Below are 18,120 nucleotides of genomic sequence, written 5' to 3'. Positions count from 1 at the left end.
ATATATATATATATATGTATACATAAATATACAAATATATATATATATACACATAAATATACAAATATATATATATATATTTTTTTCTAACCAAGTTAAGTATTGCTGAGAATTTCTGGTGACTTTTGGAGGGCAAAGTGGCCAAAAAAGAAATGCCAACTGTGAGAAAGAAGACTTGTGTGTTGAGTCCTATAACTCTTTCCATAGGCCTGAGCAGAAGCTGCCGCACAAGGAACTTTCTTACTCTGTCTCGTGCCATTTGCTTCCTTTTTATGATACTTATAAATAAATTCATATGAGAAAACAGGTTATATAGGGATTGTTTAGAGTACAGGGGCTCTGCTCTTAAAAAATTAAAATAATAAAAAGCTAATTAATTGTCAGAGTGCCCATGTGAAGCAGATCCTGGGTAGCATCTGTCATTTCCATCTGACGCTTGTATCAGTGAGGTAGAAAGAAAAAGCCAAGGTGAAAGCAAATAGCGAAATGCTCAGAGAGCCTTCACACTCTTCTGGGCATTCTCAGGGTTTCACAGAACGAAGACAACAAGGTTCAAAAACAAATAGCTCTAAATGGTCAAGGAGACACAAATCAGAAAGGTGGATCATTTCAGAAAAGAAAACAAGTAAATTTAAATAGCCTATATCATAGACATATTTTAAGGATTCAGATCTAGTCAAATACATTGAGAGGAGAGTGACCTATTGGCATGAGTGAGGCAGAATAAAGAAATAGTATAGATAGACCACATTCTTTTCCAATGAAGAAAGTTCCAGAGCAAAAGTGAAATGAAAACTGGATTTCTAAACAATCTCAGATCAGGTCCCTTCCTTTTCATTCAGACATACCTACTCCCTTCATTCAACTCTTAAAATAATTCCTAACTAGTTTTCTTGTCCATCTTCAATTTTAATCCATTCTTCATGTGTCTATCACTTTAGCATTCTTCCTAAAATACACAGGTGGAAAACTCACTGCAATAGAATTGCCCATGTGCTAATATAAAAAGAGATGAAGGTAGAGGGAGGAAAAGTGTGTACACAATCCTCTGATAAAGGAAGGCCAGTCTGTTTATTTACTAAAGTTGAAATATGTATAAAATAGATAGTCATATTATTAAAAGATAACAATAGACTCACTATGATAACTAGCAGAGAATTTTTCTCACTCTGTCCTCACATGGCAAAAGAAGGGAGAGAGCTCTCTGCGGCACTAATCTCATTCACGAGGGCTCCACCCTCATGACCTCTTGAAGGCCCTACCTCCAAATACCATCACACTGGGGGTTAGGCCTTCACATTTAAATGTATGGGGAATACAACTTTCTTTGTTTTCCCCTGGGTACCTTTTTTTAAAAAATTGGATGAAAATTGTTTTACAGTGTTATGTTGGTTTCTAATTTTCTTGTAGCACTTTATTTTGCATTTTCTGCTAAGAGAGGAAGAGGAGGAGAACAAGTCAAGAACAAGGCCCTTTTCTTTCTCCATTTGTTCTTCCCAAGATCATGCTCAAATAAGAAAGAAGACCTGAATCATGGATGCTGTTCTCTACAGACCCATGAAAGGTGTGGTCTCAGGCTCCTTATGTGGAAACTTTGTGCCTTACAAAGACAATAACAGTCTCCCAAAACTGTCTGAAATATTGGACTAAACTGCACTTCAGTGTGATAAGAGAAAATTACAGTCAAGTTTTAGTCAAAAGAACTATTAGCCTTGTGACCATGAAGAAATCACTGATTTCTCTGACTCAATCATCTCAAACATTAAATGGAAATGATAAAACTTATCTTGGATAACTTAAGAGCTAATTTTGAGAAGCAAATGAAGTAACAGACATGAGAAAGTTTTGGAAATTATAAAGAGCAACATAAATATAAATCAATGAAACAATACATCTACTATGTCATCTGATCTTTATAACAACTCCAGAATACTGGAAAGAATTTTTATCCCCATTTACTGATAGAGAGAAAAAAGAAACAGAAAAGGGTTATTCTGTTTGTTTAAAGTCCCTTTGCAAGTTGGTTACCAAGCCAAGACTGGTACTTAGTACTTGGACATCCCCTACTTCCTGGCTCTTGCCTGTCTGGTTACTCTCTCTGTGCTATTATCCCCAAACCAGTCTTTGCCCTTCTGTGCATCCTGTTTCCTCCGACTTAAGTTGGACTGGCCGAAAGAAAGACAAGTAGGCGGGGAAAGAGAGCATTTGGGGGCATTTCTTCTGATGCTCTCCTCTTGTCTCAGCACTGTGGCTGTGGCAATGACTGATCCCTCTACATCTCATGTCTAGAGCTTCATTCTATAGTGACAGGTCTCATGGGGCTCCAGTAACATTGGGTCCCAATGGTCACCCCTTGCTCTTCACACCTAGAGGGTGTAAGGTCTTCTTATACTCTCCTGGGCACCTCCTCATCTTTTCCTGGCTACAGAACTCTGAAAAGTACCTTCATTAAATTCTCTAGAAAATTCTACTTAAGCATGCTTTCTCTTATATGCTAGGTTCCTCACAATTCCAAACTTCTTGCTCACAGGCCACCAAGGAAATTTTTACCCCCATCTCTAATTCCTCTGTCAGTCCTGTCCTCACTTTCCCCAGACTCCTTCTGCAGGAATCCTAGACCATCTCCACTGTGCTCCCAGTACTACCTTCCCACCAGTCTGAATCTTCCTTTTATCAATTCTTCTTTACCAATTTTAAAGCTTCTAGGTGCTCTCCTTAGTTTCTTTCCCCCAAGCCTTTCTTTTTCCTCTGTCTCATACTTCATTTCCCCAGAGTGGACCTGTCTGCCATATAATCTGGGTTAAGAAATGGCATTAAATCACCCTCTGAGTACCTCAGGGGAAACATATTCTATTCAAAGCATGCACTTCTTTCAACTCCTAATTTGCAAACTATCCTTTTCTAAAAAGGTAATTCTGTCTAAAAGGGATAAAAGTAATTGATCACCCTATCAATTTTTTCCTCAAGGTTATATAGACTGTTCTTACACTGATCTTACAAGATCAAGTCCATCTTCTTTAGAACTAGATTACAATTGTTACTAGGCATGTGGGCTGGTAACTATCTCCAAGGCTGCTATAAATCAGTGCTTCAGCCCTCTTTTCTACCATCAAACTTTATGACAGAAACAGGCACAGTAATTTCGGCCTCTAGGGTGCCTTTTTGCTAAAGACCATGAGTTCAGTGGTTAGACATAGCCTATAATAATAGCTCTGTCTTCCTAGAGTGTGAATGGAGGGAAGAAAAGCAAATAAAAATGTCCTTGTCTTCTTACGTTAGAATGCACAAACTGAAGCATCCAAAGGCGAACATTTCCTTCAGAATTTCTGAGCTCCCTCCTCCTCTCCTTGCTGTGAAAAGTAATGATCTGTTCATCTCTGTCATTCAAACCATGTACCTGGGAAGCCAGCATCTGTCTCCTCATTGGCCTCCTCTTCCCTAAATGCACTGGCTATCACCAAAGGGAAACAGCACTTTTTGTGACGCTTTCCAAACCACACTAGTCATGAAGAGCGGACGATAATTACCAACAAATTGAAACAGTTGCCCCAAATGATGACTGCACAGATGTACAAAATAACTGGTATTTTCACTGCAGCTCAAGAGTGTGAAACATGGTAAGTGATTTGATGACATTTTGGTACTCATCACAGGTACAAACTATCCATGCTCAATTAAAGAAAGATGAACGTTCAGCTTTCTATAATTAAAACAGTGACTTGTTCAGCCTCAGGCTAGAAATAAATGTTAAGGTTTTGTGTCTCCTGCAATCCTAAATGAAGAATTAGAGAAGAAACCTTTACTATCATTAACTTCTTTAAAATCAAGGTTTTATCCAAACTGAAAATTATTCATGATGAGACTTTTAAATAGGAAAAAATAAGTCATTCTTATCCTCTTTTGGCTGCCATACAGTGAATGACTTTCTTCACTATTATGTTTTGAATATTACATCATTTAGATCACTCTCGGTAAATCAATTCAGATATTTTCTTTGGGCCCTGATGCAAACATATGTAATTTAGGAATTTGAATGCATTTTATGTATGTATGTATTTAGGAACTTGAGTGTATTTTAGCATAAAAGAAAACTCCTAAATATCCAGCTCTGCAACTTACTACATCTCTGAGCCTCTATTTCCTTATCGTTTAAATGAGGCATGATGGTTAGTTTTATCTGTTAACTTGGCTAGGCTTAGTCTCCATTTATTCAATATAATCTAGAGTTGCCATAAAAGTCCTCTGTAGATGTGATTAAGGTCTATAGTCTGTTGACTTATGTAAAGAAGATTATCCTAGGTCATCTGGATAGGCCTGATTCAATCAATTGAAAGGCCTTAAAAGCAAAACTGAGGCTCCCTTGAAGAAGAAATTTTACCTGTGCTTTTAGCTTATGCCCAAGAGTTCCAAACTGCTCTTCCTGGCAGCCTGCTCTACAGATTTCAGACTTGTCTAGCCAGCACTCACTTGGGTAAATCAATTCTTTGCAACCAGTCAATCAATCCACCCTGTTTTCCTGGTTATATACGACTGATGCCTGGGGATAACAATGCCTATTCTGTAGGAATGCTATAAGAGTGAAATGAGGTAATGAGATTATGTGCATGAAGTGAATTAACACAAAATGAAAGTAACGGAATACATGCAATACTACTTTTGGATGTGACTAACTCCAATCCAGCTAGTAACTCCATAAAAATGCCATTCTCTCTTAACAGGCCTTACCAAACCATTGTGCCTTTTAGATAATGCAAATAGTCTTACATTCTGAGGCTACTTTTAACACTACCAGATCCTGCTTTACAATCTCAAAGACTAAGACAGACAATCATATCCAAATTGACAAACACCCCATCTAGATATGTTACTCTTCATAAGAAACTGATATTGAACTTGAGACAGAGTCTGTGGGCATGGATATCAGAGGTCAAGAAGAAGGGATAACAGTAAGGGTGGTGTTCAGACAGGAACCTAGACAAGCCTGAGATAAAGAGTGATTCCAGAGTCAGAACTAAAGGATAAATAGTTACATGAAACCACAGAGGGAGGGGTGGAAGTGGGGGGAGATCAGGGGCTACAGCAGATACTAGTTCAGGTCTTACTTGATCTGGACAAGCTCAGCCCCACAGTGGCTGGGTGAGGTGATGGACTGGGAAGGGAGGACCTCTGACTCAAGTTGTTGCCAAATGACTCTTGGGCTCAGGAGATCTCATACCAAAGAATCAGGTAAACAGCAGCACCCTGTGGGAAAGAGAATCACCACATTCACGTCATTTTCTTTCAGGCCACACAACTAAATTACATTCTCCAGTCTCCCTTTCAGTACTCTCTGGCTGTGAGATTGAATTTTAGCCAGTGGGATGAGAGCAGAGTTTCCCACTTCCAGGCCTGGCTCATAAACACCACGTATGCACAAGTCTTCCTGCTCTCCTCCCTGCCATCTGTCTAGAAAGGAGCCAATACTCAGGGCAGATATAAGAGCCATATATTGAAGATGGAAAAGCCACACAATACAAAGAGCCTAGATCCCTGAATCATTGCTTGGAGGAGAGACATTCAGGAGAGTAACCTGACTGAGAACAATTGCATTAGATTACTATGTTAGTAAGATAAGAACTTGTACTGTGTTAAGCCATTGAGATTTGAGAATTTATCTGCTAGATCAGCCAGCTAACAAAAATTGTGACCAAAGTTGCCATGCTGTTGTAATAAAAAAACACAAGCCTTGGCTTACTCAGGTAGCCAGTGGCAAGGGAACTAAGAATGCAATCTGAGAAATGGAACTCATCCTATGCAATAAAATAACCCAGCACTTAAGCCCACCACTGATTACAGGCTTTTCCTAAAGTCAGAACTATAATATGACCATTATTTTAACTATCCTCTCCCCATTTCCCTCTCCAAATGGCTCGATTCCTCTCTTTCTGATTTCCCATTTCCTTCTTCAGTCCTTTAATCAGATTGCTTATCTCATCTGATGACACCATCTCCGCATTCCAATCCTATTCTTTCTCAAGGCCAGATCAAGCCTCATCTCTCCAGGACATCTAGAAATCCTTTAACACACTGCAATCCAACCCTCCTCTAAACATATTGTTGAGGCCATTTATTTGGACATTTAATCATACATAGTCCTGCACTTTCCTTTGATTCCACACCCCCACCTGTCATAAGTATCCTGTTAACTTCTTTAGGGAGGGACTAAACCATATATTGATTGATTTACTAAAACAGAGCATCTTGCAGAGCAATGGACTTACATAGCAGCTCTTAGTAAGTGGTGAAAATGAATCATATTTCACTAGCTCTAACTTTTACATAAAACCAATAATAAGCTGAGATGGTTAGTGATGAAAAAATGCTAATACACCACAGAGGAAATGGCCAATAGATGTGTTTTTTGAACACCAACACCACACGAGTAGTGGTGTGGCTACCTGGAGCACTGTGAAGAGAAGGACTCTAAAGCCATACCTGGGCTCCTCAGGAAAGTGTGCTGTAACCTATTAGCAATGTCTGTACGGCACTGGATAGGGGAGTGGCATCATGAAGTTTTAATATTTGCGATAGCTTATATAATCAATGGGGCTTCCCTGGTAGCTCAAGTAGTAAAGAATCCACCTGCAATGCAGGAGACCCTGGTTTGATTCCTGGGTCAGGAAGATCCGCTGGAGAAGGGAACAGCTACCCACTCTAGTATTTTGGCCTGGAGAATTCCATGGACTGTACAGGCCATGGGGTCGCAAAGAGTCGAACATGACTGAGCGACTTTCACTTTCACTTTATATAGCCAATGACTGGTGGTTAGACCTTTCAAGGCTTTTAGGGTCAAATATCTAATTGATAATATGACTTGGATGTCACCTTGGCATCTCACACTTATTTTATCTGGGTTTCCCCCAGTGGCTCAGCAGTAAAGAACCCTCCTGCCAATGCAAGAGATGCGGGTTTGATCCCTAGGTCAGGAAGATCCTGGAGAAGGAAATGGAAACCCACTCCAATATTCTTGCCTGGGAAATCCCATGGACAGACGAGCCTGGTGAGCTAAAATTCATGGGGTGGCAGAAAAGTCAGACAGAGTAAGTAAACAACAACAACAACACTCTTAATCCTATGTTCCCAACTCTTCTCTTTTCCCAGAATTTCTCATCTCAGTAAATGACACTAATATAGTCAGTTGCTCAAGGCAAAAATCAGGAGTCAGATTTTGATTTCCATTCCCTTTACCTTACACTCTCCCAACATCCTGCCAATTCTACCTTCAAAATATATTTCTAGTTTGTCCATTTCTCTCCCTCTCCTCCAATCTATTACTTTAGTGCACTCCATCAACATCTCTCATCTAAGACTATTGAAATAAATTCCTAACTGGGCACCCTGTTTCTATTCTTATCATCTAATAGCCTATTTTCACATAACAGAAGAATGACTTTATTTAATCGTCAATCAAATTGCATTATTCCACTGCTTAAAACTTTCCAGTACACTTCTTTTCCTTTATACTTAAAATAAAATTTTATCCCTTTTTAGTGGCCTAAAACCCTAGAAAGTTTCATTTATAATTTATGATATTGGTCAAGAGTTTCTCTGTGACCAATATTACCCTAGATTAATGGGCTTCTGCCACACTCAGATTCAATATATGAAATGGATCTTGCCTTACAAGCTTTAAACTTGCTGTTCCTTCTGTCTGGAACACTCCAGTCTCAGATTTTTATATGGCTGCTGCCTTTATGCATCTTGTGTCTCAGCTTAAATACCACCTCTTCCATGACTTTCCCGCAACTACCTTACATAAAGCATCCCTCAAGTTCATTACTCTTCGTCATTACATCCTGTTTGCTATTGGAATTGTTTTCTTGTATTTTGTTTCTCTTCTTCAACAGATCATTAGCTCCAGAACAGCAGGGACCTTCCCTAACTTCATCATTATTATATCCCCAGCTGTGTGACCTGATCCATTCTCCTTTCTAACCTTTATTATCCCACCTTTAAGATGATATCTTGGGATTAGGTGCTCACTACAGATTAGTTCTGACATTTTTTGCATCCACGGTGCCAAGGAGGCTTTTGAGCTCAGGGCTTCCAAGACACTGACATTTCTAAATGCATTTTTCAAATGAAGTCAACCCCCTTGGGCAGCCCAGTGGGGAGGTCATGGAGAGCCAGAAAGAAGGAGGTCTGGTGATCTGAATTACAGTTCCTTTGCCATGCCACTCCACCCATACTGAGCAGATGCAGCTCATTAGGTACTAAATGTTTAGTGACTGTCACTATTAATTAGTGGGTAGTAATACTCCAAGGAGACAGTAAATCTCACACTGGACTCAATGACATTAGCCCGTTGCAGTTGGATAGAGCATTAGAAGTTCGAATCTAAAACATTATAAAACAGAACCCAGAGCTTACAAACTTCCCTACTTGTAAGAATAAATGCTGGCTGCTAGTTACAAAGAGCATTTCCTCAGTTACTAAGATGGCTATTAAATATTTTCTATGCCTTTAATTTCATCTTCATAACAAGTCTAAAGAATAGGTATTCATATACTCACTTTACTGAAGGAAAAACTTCCATATAGAGAAAAGAAGCACCTTGCCTAAAGATCACAAAGCTAATAAGTAATGGATCCTAGATCTAAAGTGGGGTCTGTCTCATTCTGAAGCCTATGATCTTGGCTGCTAAGTAACACTGCCTGGTTTTTATAATTACCACCTCATCATATGATTAAAATTATTTTCATCAAAACCATTTCCATTCTTTTAAGTTCGAGCTCAAATGCTACTTCTTCCATGAAGACTTGATTAACTTCCAGACAGACTCATCCCTTACTTCATCTTTCTCTGCATTGGACATATGGAATCAGTCAGTCACAGAGGGGAAGGGGGTCAGTAACTACAATTTATTAAGAGCACACCATGTGCACTGTCACAGTTAAAGCTTGTATCATTCTTACAACTATCCTATGAAGCAAGCATTATATCTGTTCTGCAAGGTGAAATGCCTTGGGCACGGTCTTATGGCTCAAAGCAGCAAAATCCAAATTTAAACCCAGGTTTGGCTTGATGCCTGCCTGAGCCCAAGGCATTTTCACAAAGTTACTGTGAGCTCTCCATTACATCCCTAGACTAAATAAATCCTTCTCTCAAAGTGCTAAATACCCCTTTTTAATAATCTTTTCCATAGTTAAAAGTGTATGTATAATTATATGATTAATTTTAATTCCCTTTTTAGATCTTAACTCCCTGAGGCAATGACTATAACTGTTTTCGCTCTACTAAATTTCCAGAACATGACACATTTAGTAGTAAGGGACCTAAATAAATATGCCTGAATAAATGAAGTTTATACATTTTATTGTATATATTTCATATAAAAATTTAGCCCATTTCTGCTAGACTGTAAGCTCCTTGAGGCAGGTTATCTATCTAATTTATCTCTGGATACTTCATGATGCTCTGTACATGGTAGGAATTCAATGGTGTGTGCATGCTCAGTCATGTCTGACTCTTTGCAACCCCATGGACTGCAACCCACCAGGCTCCTCTGTCCATGGGATTTTCCAGGCAAGAATACTGTAGTGGGTTGCCATTTCCTTCTCCAAGGAATTCAATAAACATTTGCAAAATGAATTTTCCTTAAAGGTAGGTCTGTGCCCTTTCAAATCCCATGTCATTGAAGGCTCCTAAGTAGGCACCAGATAAAATCACAGAGTAAGAAGACTGTATTGTTACTTTACAAGGGAAGTTTATCATCTGACAGGCATACATTTGAAAGCCAAGACCAAAAATCTGTAATGTGAAACCCAATCAATTTTATCAGTCAGGGTACATTAAGCTATGGTACTATGGTAAGCACTTGACCATCCCAGTGGCTTAAAGAAAAGTTTTAGTTTTCATTCTCATTATAAGATATTATAGGCTGAGGGCACTGTTCCATATCATCCTAACTCCAGGGCCCAAACTAGCAGAGCATAACTGGTTGCCATGGCAGAAGGTAAATGAGAGAAAAATCATGTAGCAGCTGTTTAAGACTCTACCTGGAAGTAATACTCTATCACTTCTACTCACATTTCATTAGCTACCTTAAAGAAAGTAAAAAGTATACAAATAATGCATGCTGGAGAAGGTATGGAGAAAAAGAAACCCTCATAAACTGCTACTGGGAATGTAAACTGATAAAGTGATATGTAGAGAACAGTATGGAGGTTCCTTAGAAAACTAGAGTTACTATATGACCCAGCAATCCCACTCCTGGGCATGCATCCATAAAAAAACATAATTCAAAAAGGTACATGCTCCTCAATGTTCACTGCACTACTATTTACAATAGCCAAGACATGGAAGCAACCAAAATGTCCATCAGCAGATGAATGGATAAAGAAGATGTGATATATACACAATGCAATATGACTCAGCCATAAAAAGAATGAAATAATATCTTTGCAGCCATGTGGATGGACTTAGAGATTACCATAATAAGTAAAGTAATGCAAAGGCAAGTATCATATAACACTTATATGTAGAATCTTAAAAAAAAAAGATATGAATGAATTTATTTACAAAACAGAAATAGACTCACAGACATAGAAAACACACTTACGATTGCCAAAGAGGGAAAAGGGGAGGGATAAATTAGGAGTTTGGAATTAACACATACATACTATTATATACAAACAGATGAACACTAAGGACTTACTGTACAGCACAGAGGACTACACTCAATATTTTGCAATAATGATAAGGGAAATAATCTGAAAACCAATATATATTCAAACTTAATCACTATCTAACACAAAACTATATGTTAATAAAAATTAATTTAAAAATTTAAAAGAAGGATAAACCTGAAATCACTCACACACACACACACACACACACACACACACACACACACACACACACACACAAAGAAGGTATGGGAAGCCCTCCTATTCCACAGCAGAAAAAAGAAGCAAAAAACTGGTGAATGTTTCTAATGACAGCCACAATAACAGACTGCTTAGGAGAAAACACTGAGAAATGACTTAGAAACTGACATACTATCCAGAAAAAGCACTATTCTAAAAGCAATCTATGGTTACTAAAGTGATGAAATTGATAGTTTTCCCATCAGCTCTTTGGAAGCTTCTCTCTGGACCCCAGTATCTATATCTGTAAAGTAGGAATAAAAATAGAACTTCAGAACTACTTTGTAAGCTATAACGATGTATGTGAAAGCACCCATCAAGGGCCTGGTACAGCTGATCACTAAATATCAGTCTTGGGAAACACAATCTTTAAATCCAAGTTTTGTCTGCAAAGTGTAGGAAAAATTAATTCCTCCAGACATCTGAGAGATAAAACCACCCACTTTCCCTTAAGCTTGGCAATGTTATTTGGTTGATATTAACTTGCTAAAATGAGTTGCTGCATACAATCACCCAGACACCCCTCTAATACCAGAACTCAAATAATTTAGAAAGGACTAACTGAACCATGTTTCACGGCAAAGGAGGAGGAAAGGCAGTGAAAGTAAACCATTAAAATAATGAATGGGGCTTCCCAGATAGCTCAGTGGTAAAGAATCCCCCTGCCAATGCATGAGGTACAGGAGATGCAGGCTCGATCCCTGGGTTGGGAAGATCCCCTGGAGAAGGAAATGGCAACCCAGTCCAGTATTCTTGCCTGGAAAATCCCATGGACAGAGGAGCCTGATGGACTATAGTCCTTAGGGTCACAAAGGGTCAGACATGACCGAAGCAACTTTGCATGCAAAATAATTAAACTATCTGTCCTTCCCAGATAGAACCACACCACCTTCATTCAAAAGGCTGTACAAGTTGCCAGGATTGCTCTCTTTCTGTGTTGTCTTCACATCCCTTCCCTGCACAGGGCTCAGTGGAGACCAGTGATGCACTTTTTCCAGCTCCCTCTCCTTACTGCTAAGATTCAGGACCAGGTTCTATAAGCTCGCAGTATTTCCTGTTTTGGATAGCATTTCCACCCTCCTACAGTCCACACTCATCCAAGTATGTGACTGAAAGAGCTTCAAAAGGTAAATGCTCCCAAATTAAACATTAGCATACCCCCCATTCCATAAAAATGTCCTCAAGATGAAGGGAAAAGCATGTTTTACAGTCGTATTATTTATAAATTTAGATGTGCTATGTAAAAACCGAAGAGAGAGGAAGCTCTCCACTTTTTCCCTCCCTCCCCTCACCTTCACTGATGCTTCTCAAGGTCATGGCCTGATTCCAGGACACTGGGCCATGTTTGCTACTGACTGCAGACTATTGAGCAATGAATCACCACAGCGTAGGTGTCTTCTCTCTCTTTCATGCTACTGGAATTATAAGGGTGTGGACATGCTCACTCATGGGGAGAGAGTTGGCCTTTTTATCTCTTAGTTTTTCTTCCTTTTCTTCTAGTCCTGCAGCATAAGTGCTAAACTGGCCCAGAGAAAGGTCTTCATGGTGGACACAAAAACAAGAGAGTATCATCTAATCACCACAGGGCATTTTAATTTTCAAAATGTTTTTCATCTTCTATCTGCATGGCAACCTGTATGAGTTTCCTAGAGCTGCTGCATCAAAGCACCACAAACTGAGTGGCTTAAAAAAAAGTAATTTATTGTCTCTAAGTTCTGGAGGTTAAAAGTCCACAGTCAAGATGTCAACATGGCTATGCTCCCTCTGAAACCTATAATGGAATCCTTCCTTTCCCCCTTCTGGTGGTTTACTGGAAATCACACTGTTCCTTTGTTTGTAACTGCACCTCTGCCCTCATCATGACAGCATACTCCCTGTGTGTCTGTGTCTTCAACGGGGCCATCTTTTTACAGAACACCAATTATATTGGATTAAGGGCCCACTCTACTGCTCTATGACCAGATTTTAACTAATTACATTTACAATTGGACCTTACTTCTAAATAAGGTAACATTCTGAGGTATGGAGGCCAGAATTCCAACTGATCTTTTTTTAAGGTGGGGATAAAATTGTACCCATAAAGCAACCCTATGAATAAGATTTTTAGGAAGTATTATTGTCAATGGGTTGAAAGAGGTTATTAAAAATTTCTAGATCTATAGCCTAATCTTTTTATTCTATATGTAAGAAAGGTGACTGAGAAATGAAATGATGTCCTCAGTGCCACATGGTGGTGACAGGAGTGAAAGGAAAGGATGGAGGAGTGATTTGGTTCAGTGAGGGTTACCTTACTGATCCCTCTTTGCTGATTCAGCAGGTTTGCTGATTGTATGGGTATACCTTCCAAATATATTCTTTCCAAACATCATTAGTGAAAGAGAATGAGTATCCTGGATAGAGGCAGGCAGGTTTACAGATGAGGGGTTTATAAGTGATGATCCTCCCCTTTCTGAAATCACTGCTCTGGACATACATGCTTCACCCCACATGTGTGTTTCCCAGGGAACTTGCAGCTCATGAACTTGCAGCTTCATGCTTCCTGTGGCACTGTTATAAGACCACACAACTGCTGGGGAAATTCCTTTCTTAAATGTAGTATCACTGACCTAGGTCTTAACTTGAAACCACTACATAACAATCCATCCTTTTCTTTGCATTTTTAATCCACTATTTTCACACACATGCTTTGCTTCTCACTATACCTCTGAGAGATACACAGAACAATTATTATTTGAAAAATGACAAAATAAGGATCAAAAAGGCTGAGTGGAAGGCACAAATTTACAGCACAATTTAAGAGCTGGACTAGAATCCCAGAATCTCCTCTCCTAATCTACAGAGACTGCACTGCCCTCCCCTACGCACGTGACATGGCCTTTAAAAGTGGGGGAAAGAATAGCCATCTGATTCCAGAACAGGAAGGAAACTAATCTTATGAAGTAGTTTAGAAGGGATAGGAGAGGACAAACAATTCCCACGACACACACTAAAACATCAAGTACCTGTCACTGCTCCACGTGATCTGTGTCAGTTAATAATTTCACCTTTCCAGTGGAAGAGAAATATGAAATATGCATAAGCTTAGGAAGTAATATAATACCTTTAAAATCCTTCCAATAAAAAGTAAAGCTTTACCATAATCACTGGCTCTAAAACAATTTGGAAGCCTTACAATCACCTTTTCTGTTGGCTAAAAACTGCTGTCTTCCACAGAATTAGTCTCTATCAAATCAATTTCCACAACAGTCAATAGTAACACATTCAAGAAAGAATGTCTGAGAAATAATAAAGACCGATAAAACTAATCAGATCAGAGAAAACTCAAGCATGACCTTTTGAGCAATACCATTTGTTATTCTGACATTCTGTTAAATAAATAATTTTTAAATAAATAAATGCAAGTCAACAGTGATAAAAAGAATAGTATAAGAGCATAATTTTAATGTAGATTCCTAGTACAGCTTTCACAGCAATCATGCCTTCACCTGAAACAACACATTCAATGTAAAGAATTTATCATATAAATGATAAAATGTTTTGAAATGTCAGTGCTGGGTCCAGAAATCATCAAAGGAAACCTAAGATTAGTAGAGACTGAAAATTTTGCTGACTGCAGCAAAAATGCCATGAAAATCCACCACCTCATTAAATTACATTTCTTTTATTGTCTCTCTGACATCAGTATCCCATCCTCTGAAACCCCTCCAAATGCTGTAGCAAACAGTTAAAATATTTTATTCAGGTGTATGTTTATTTGCCTGATTTTAAAGACTTCTTTACCCTCTACCACCCATTTATCTGTCACAATCTTTTAGCATCAAGAGCACGCCTGTTCCCAATATTATGGAATATTTATGAGATACTCACAGTGTGCTGACTGCAAATAACACACTGAAGATCTCACATCTCCATCCCCAACCTTCTTGACCCAGAATCCCAGAGAAATTGATAAACGACAACAATAATAATAACTCTTAACAGGTATTAAAGTTTGATTTTGTGCTAGGCAATATGCTAAGGGCTAATGCACATAATCTTTGTCATTTACACAACAAACACGGCTCTAAGTATTTTAATTATTCCCATTTTACACAGAAGAAAACTGAGACTCAGGAAGCTTAGGAAAGATCCCTAAGACCACGCAGGGGATGTAAACGAAGGTCTCCCCAGCTCCCACACTTGACGAACAGCACTTGCTCAGTATGCTGCACAGCTTCACGGGCTCACTTTGCTCAGCGTGTGCCAGTGAACTAGACACTACAGTGAAGGGAAGATATCCTTTCTTTACTCTGAATGTTGCTGATCTCATCTGTCAAAGCGATCACAGGACACAGTGAAAGATAATTAGGGAATGGTTGAAAAGTACTCTGGTACAAATCATATTACAGAAAAAATATGAGGAAGCAGGAACATGTGAAAAGGAAAAACATATTGTAAAACATTACAAATATGCAAAATGATATTAGCTAGCCTTTATTGTTACTAGGGCTTCCCAGGCTTCACTAGTGGTAAAGAACTGCCTCCCGTGCAGGAGATTTAAGAGATGTGGGTTCGATCTCTGGGCTGGGAAAATCCCCTGGACTAGACTAGACTAGAGATCTCTTCAAGAAAATTAGAGATACCAAGGGAACATTTCATGCAAAGATAGACACAATAAAGAACAAATGATATGGACCTACAGAAGCAGAAGATATTAAGAAGAGGTGGTAAGAATAAATCGAAGAACTATACAAAAAAAAAATCTTCATTACCCAGATAACCATGATGGTGTGATCACCCACCTAGAGCCAGACTTCCTGGAATGTGAAGTCAAGTGGGCCTTAGGAAGCATCACTATGAACAAAGCTATGGAGGTGATAGAATTCCAGCTGAGCTATTTCAAATACTAAAAGAAGATACTGTGAAAGCACTACATTCAATATGCCAGCAAATTTGGAAAACTCAGCAGTGGCCACAGGACTGGAAAGTTCAGTTCTCATTCCAATCCCAAAGACAGGCAATGTCAAAGAATGTTCAAACTACCACACAATTGCACTCATTTCACACGCTAGCAAAGTAATGATCAAAATTCTCCAAACTAGGCTTCGGCAGTACATGAACCAAGAAATTCCAGATGTTCAAAATGGATTTAGAAAAGGCAGAGGAACCAGAGATCAAATTGCCAACATCCACTGGATCACCAAAAAAGTAAGAGAATACCAGAAAAGCATCTACTTCGGCTTTATTGACTACATCGAAGCCTTTGACTGTGTGGATCACTACAGACTAAGGAAAATTCTTAAAGAAATGGGAATACCAGACTAACCTACCTGCCTCCTGAGAAATCTGTATGCAGATTTCTCAAGAAGCAACAGCTAGAACAAGACATGGAACAACAGACTGGTTCAAAATTGGGAAAGGGGTACGTCAAGTCTATATATTGTCACCCTACTTATATAACTTATATGCAGATTACATCATGTGAAATGCTGGGCCGGATGAAGCAAAAGCTGGAATCAAGATTGCCATGAGAAATATCAATAACCTCAGATATGCAGATGACACCATCCTTATGGCAGAAAGCGAACGAAGAGGAACTAAAGAGCCTCTTGATCAAGTGCAAGAGGAGAGTGAAAAAGCTGGCTTAAAGCTCAACATTCAGAAAAGTAAGATCATGGCATCTGGTCCCAACACTTCATGGCAAATAGATGGGGAAACAACGGAAACAGTGACAGACTTTATTTTGGGGGGTTCCAAAATCGCTGCAGATGGTGACTGCAGACTTGAAATTAAAAGACGCTTGCTCCTTAGAAGAAAAGCTATGACCAAACTAGCCAGCATATTAAAAAGCAGAGAAATTACTTTGCCAACAAAGGTCCCTCTAGTCAAAATTATGGTTTTCCCAGTAGTCTTGTATGCATGTGAGAGTTGGACCATAAAGAAAGCTGAGTGCCGAAGAATTGATGTTTTGAACTGTGGTGTTGAAGACTTTTGAGAGTCCCTTGGACTGCAAGGAGATCAAACTAATCAATCCTAAAGGAAATCAGTCCTGAATATTCATTGGAAGGAGTGATGCTGAAGCTAAAGCTCCAATACTTTGGCCACCTGATGAGAAGAGCCGACTCATTGGAAAAGACCCTGATGCTGGGAAAGATTGAGGGCAGGAGGAGAAGAGGGCAACAGAGAATGAGATGGTCGGATGGCATCATTAACTAATGGACATAGTATGAGCAAATTCTGGGAGATAGTGAAGGACAGGGAAGCCTGGCATGCTGCAGTCCATGGGGTTGCAAATGGTCAGACATGACTTAGCAACTGACCAACAACATTTTATGTGTAGTAGTGTATATGTCAATCTCAATCTCCCAATTTATCCCTCCTCCCTTTATTCCTTAGTAATTGTAAGTTTGTTCTCTATACCTGTAACTTTACTTCTATTTTGTGAGTAAGTTCACTTGTGTCCTTTTTTTTTAAGTCCACATATAACCAATATCATATTTGTCTTTCTGTCTGGCTTACTTCACTCAGTATGAAAATCTCTAGGTCCACCCATGTTGTTGCAAATGGCATTATTTCATTCCTTTTTATGGCTAAGTAATATTACATTATATGTATATGTACCACATCTTCTTTATCCATTCCTCTGTTGATGAGCATTTAAGTTGCTTTCATGTCTTTGCTACTGTAAATAATGCTGAAATGAACATTGGGGTGCATGTATCTTTTCAAATTATAGTTTTCTCTTGGTATACACCTAGAAGTAGGATTGCTGGGTCATAAAGTATTTCTATTTTTAATTTTTTAAGGAACCTCCATGTTATTCCCCATAGGAGCTGTACTAATTTACATTCCCAACAACAATGTAGAAGGGTTACCTTTTCTTCATTTAACTCTTGATCCTCTTCATTTACATCTACAAAGACAGCAATGGCCTCTACAAAGAGGCCAAGTCTTCCTCATGCCACCCCCTGATTCTGTCTCACAATTCTCACTTTTACTTTTAAGGACCCCAGTGAGTCCACCCTGATAATTTAAAATGTTCTATGGTCAGTTTGTTAGTAACTTTAATTCTCCATTGCTGTATAACCTGGGATATTCAGTGCCTGGGAACTAGTATGTAGACATCTTTGGGAGTCATGATTCTCTCTGCTATAGTCTGTCTTGTTACTTCCAAAGACTCACATCTGTCTAAAGCTATTATACCAGGTACTCTCTCTGTCTGAACTTTCTCTGC

The 18,120-nt window shown here is 38.9% G+C and overlaps 1 long non-coding RNA gene across 1 annotated transcript in view; it reads right to left on the bottom strand.

Moving 5' to 3' along the window:
* LOC145520793 (uncharacterized) overlaps positions 1–18,120 on the bottom strand; it is a 536,928-nt gene that overhangs the window by 323,323 nt on the left and 195,485 nt on the right. The window contains exon 4 of the long non-coding RNA XR_014064827.1: positions 5,103–5,241. This is a non-coding gene — a long non-coding RNA (uncharacterized LOC145520793). The remainder of the gene's footprint in view (positions 1–5,102; positions 5,242–18,120) is intronic.

This window comes from Giraffa tippelskirchi, chromosome 9 (assembly GCF_054371585.1).
Source record: "Giraffa tippelskirchi isolate mGirTip1 chromosome 9, T2T-mGirTip1v1.2.pri, whole genome shotgun sequence".
Classification (NCBI taxonomy): domain Eukaryota; kingdom Metazoa; phylum Chordata; class Mammalia; order Artiodactyla; family Giraffidae; genus Giraffa; species Giraffa tippelskirchi.
This window is presented reverse-complemented; position numbering and strand designations above follow the sequence as displayed.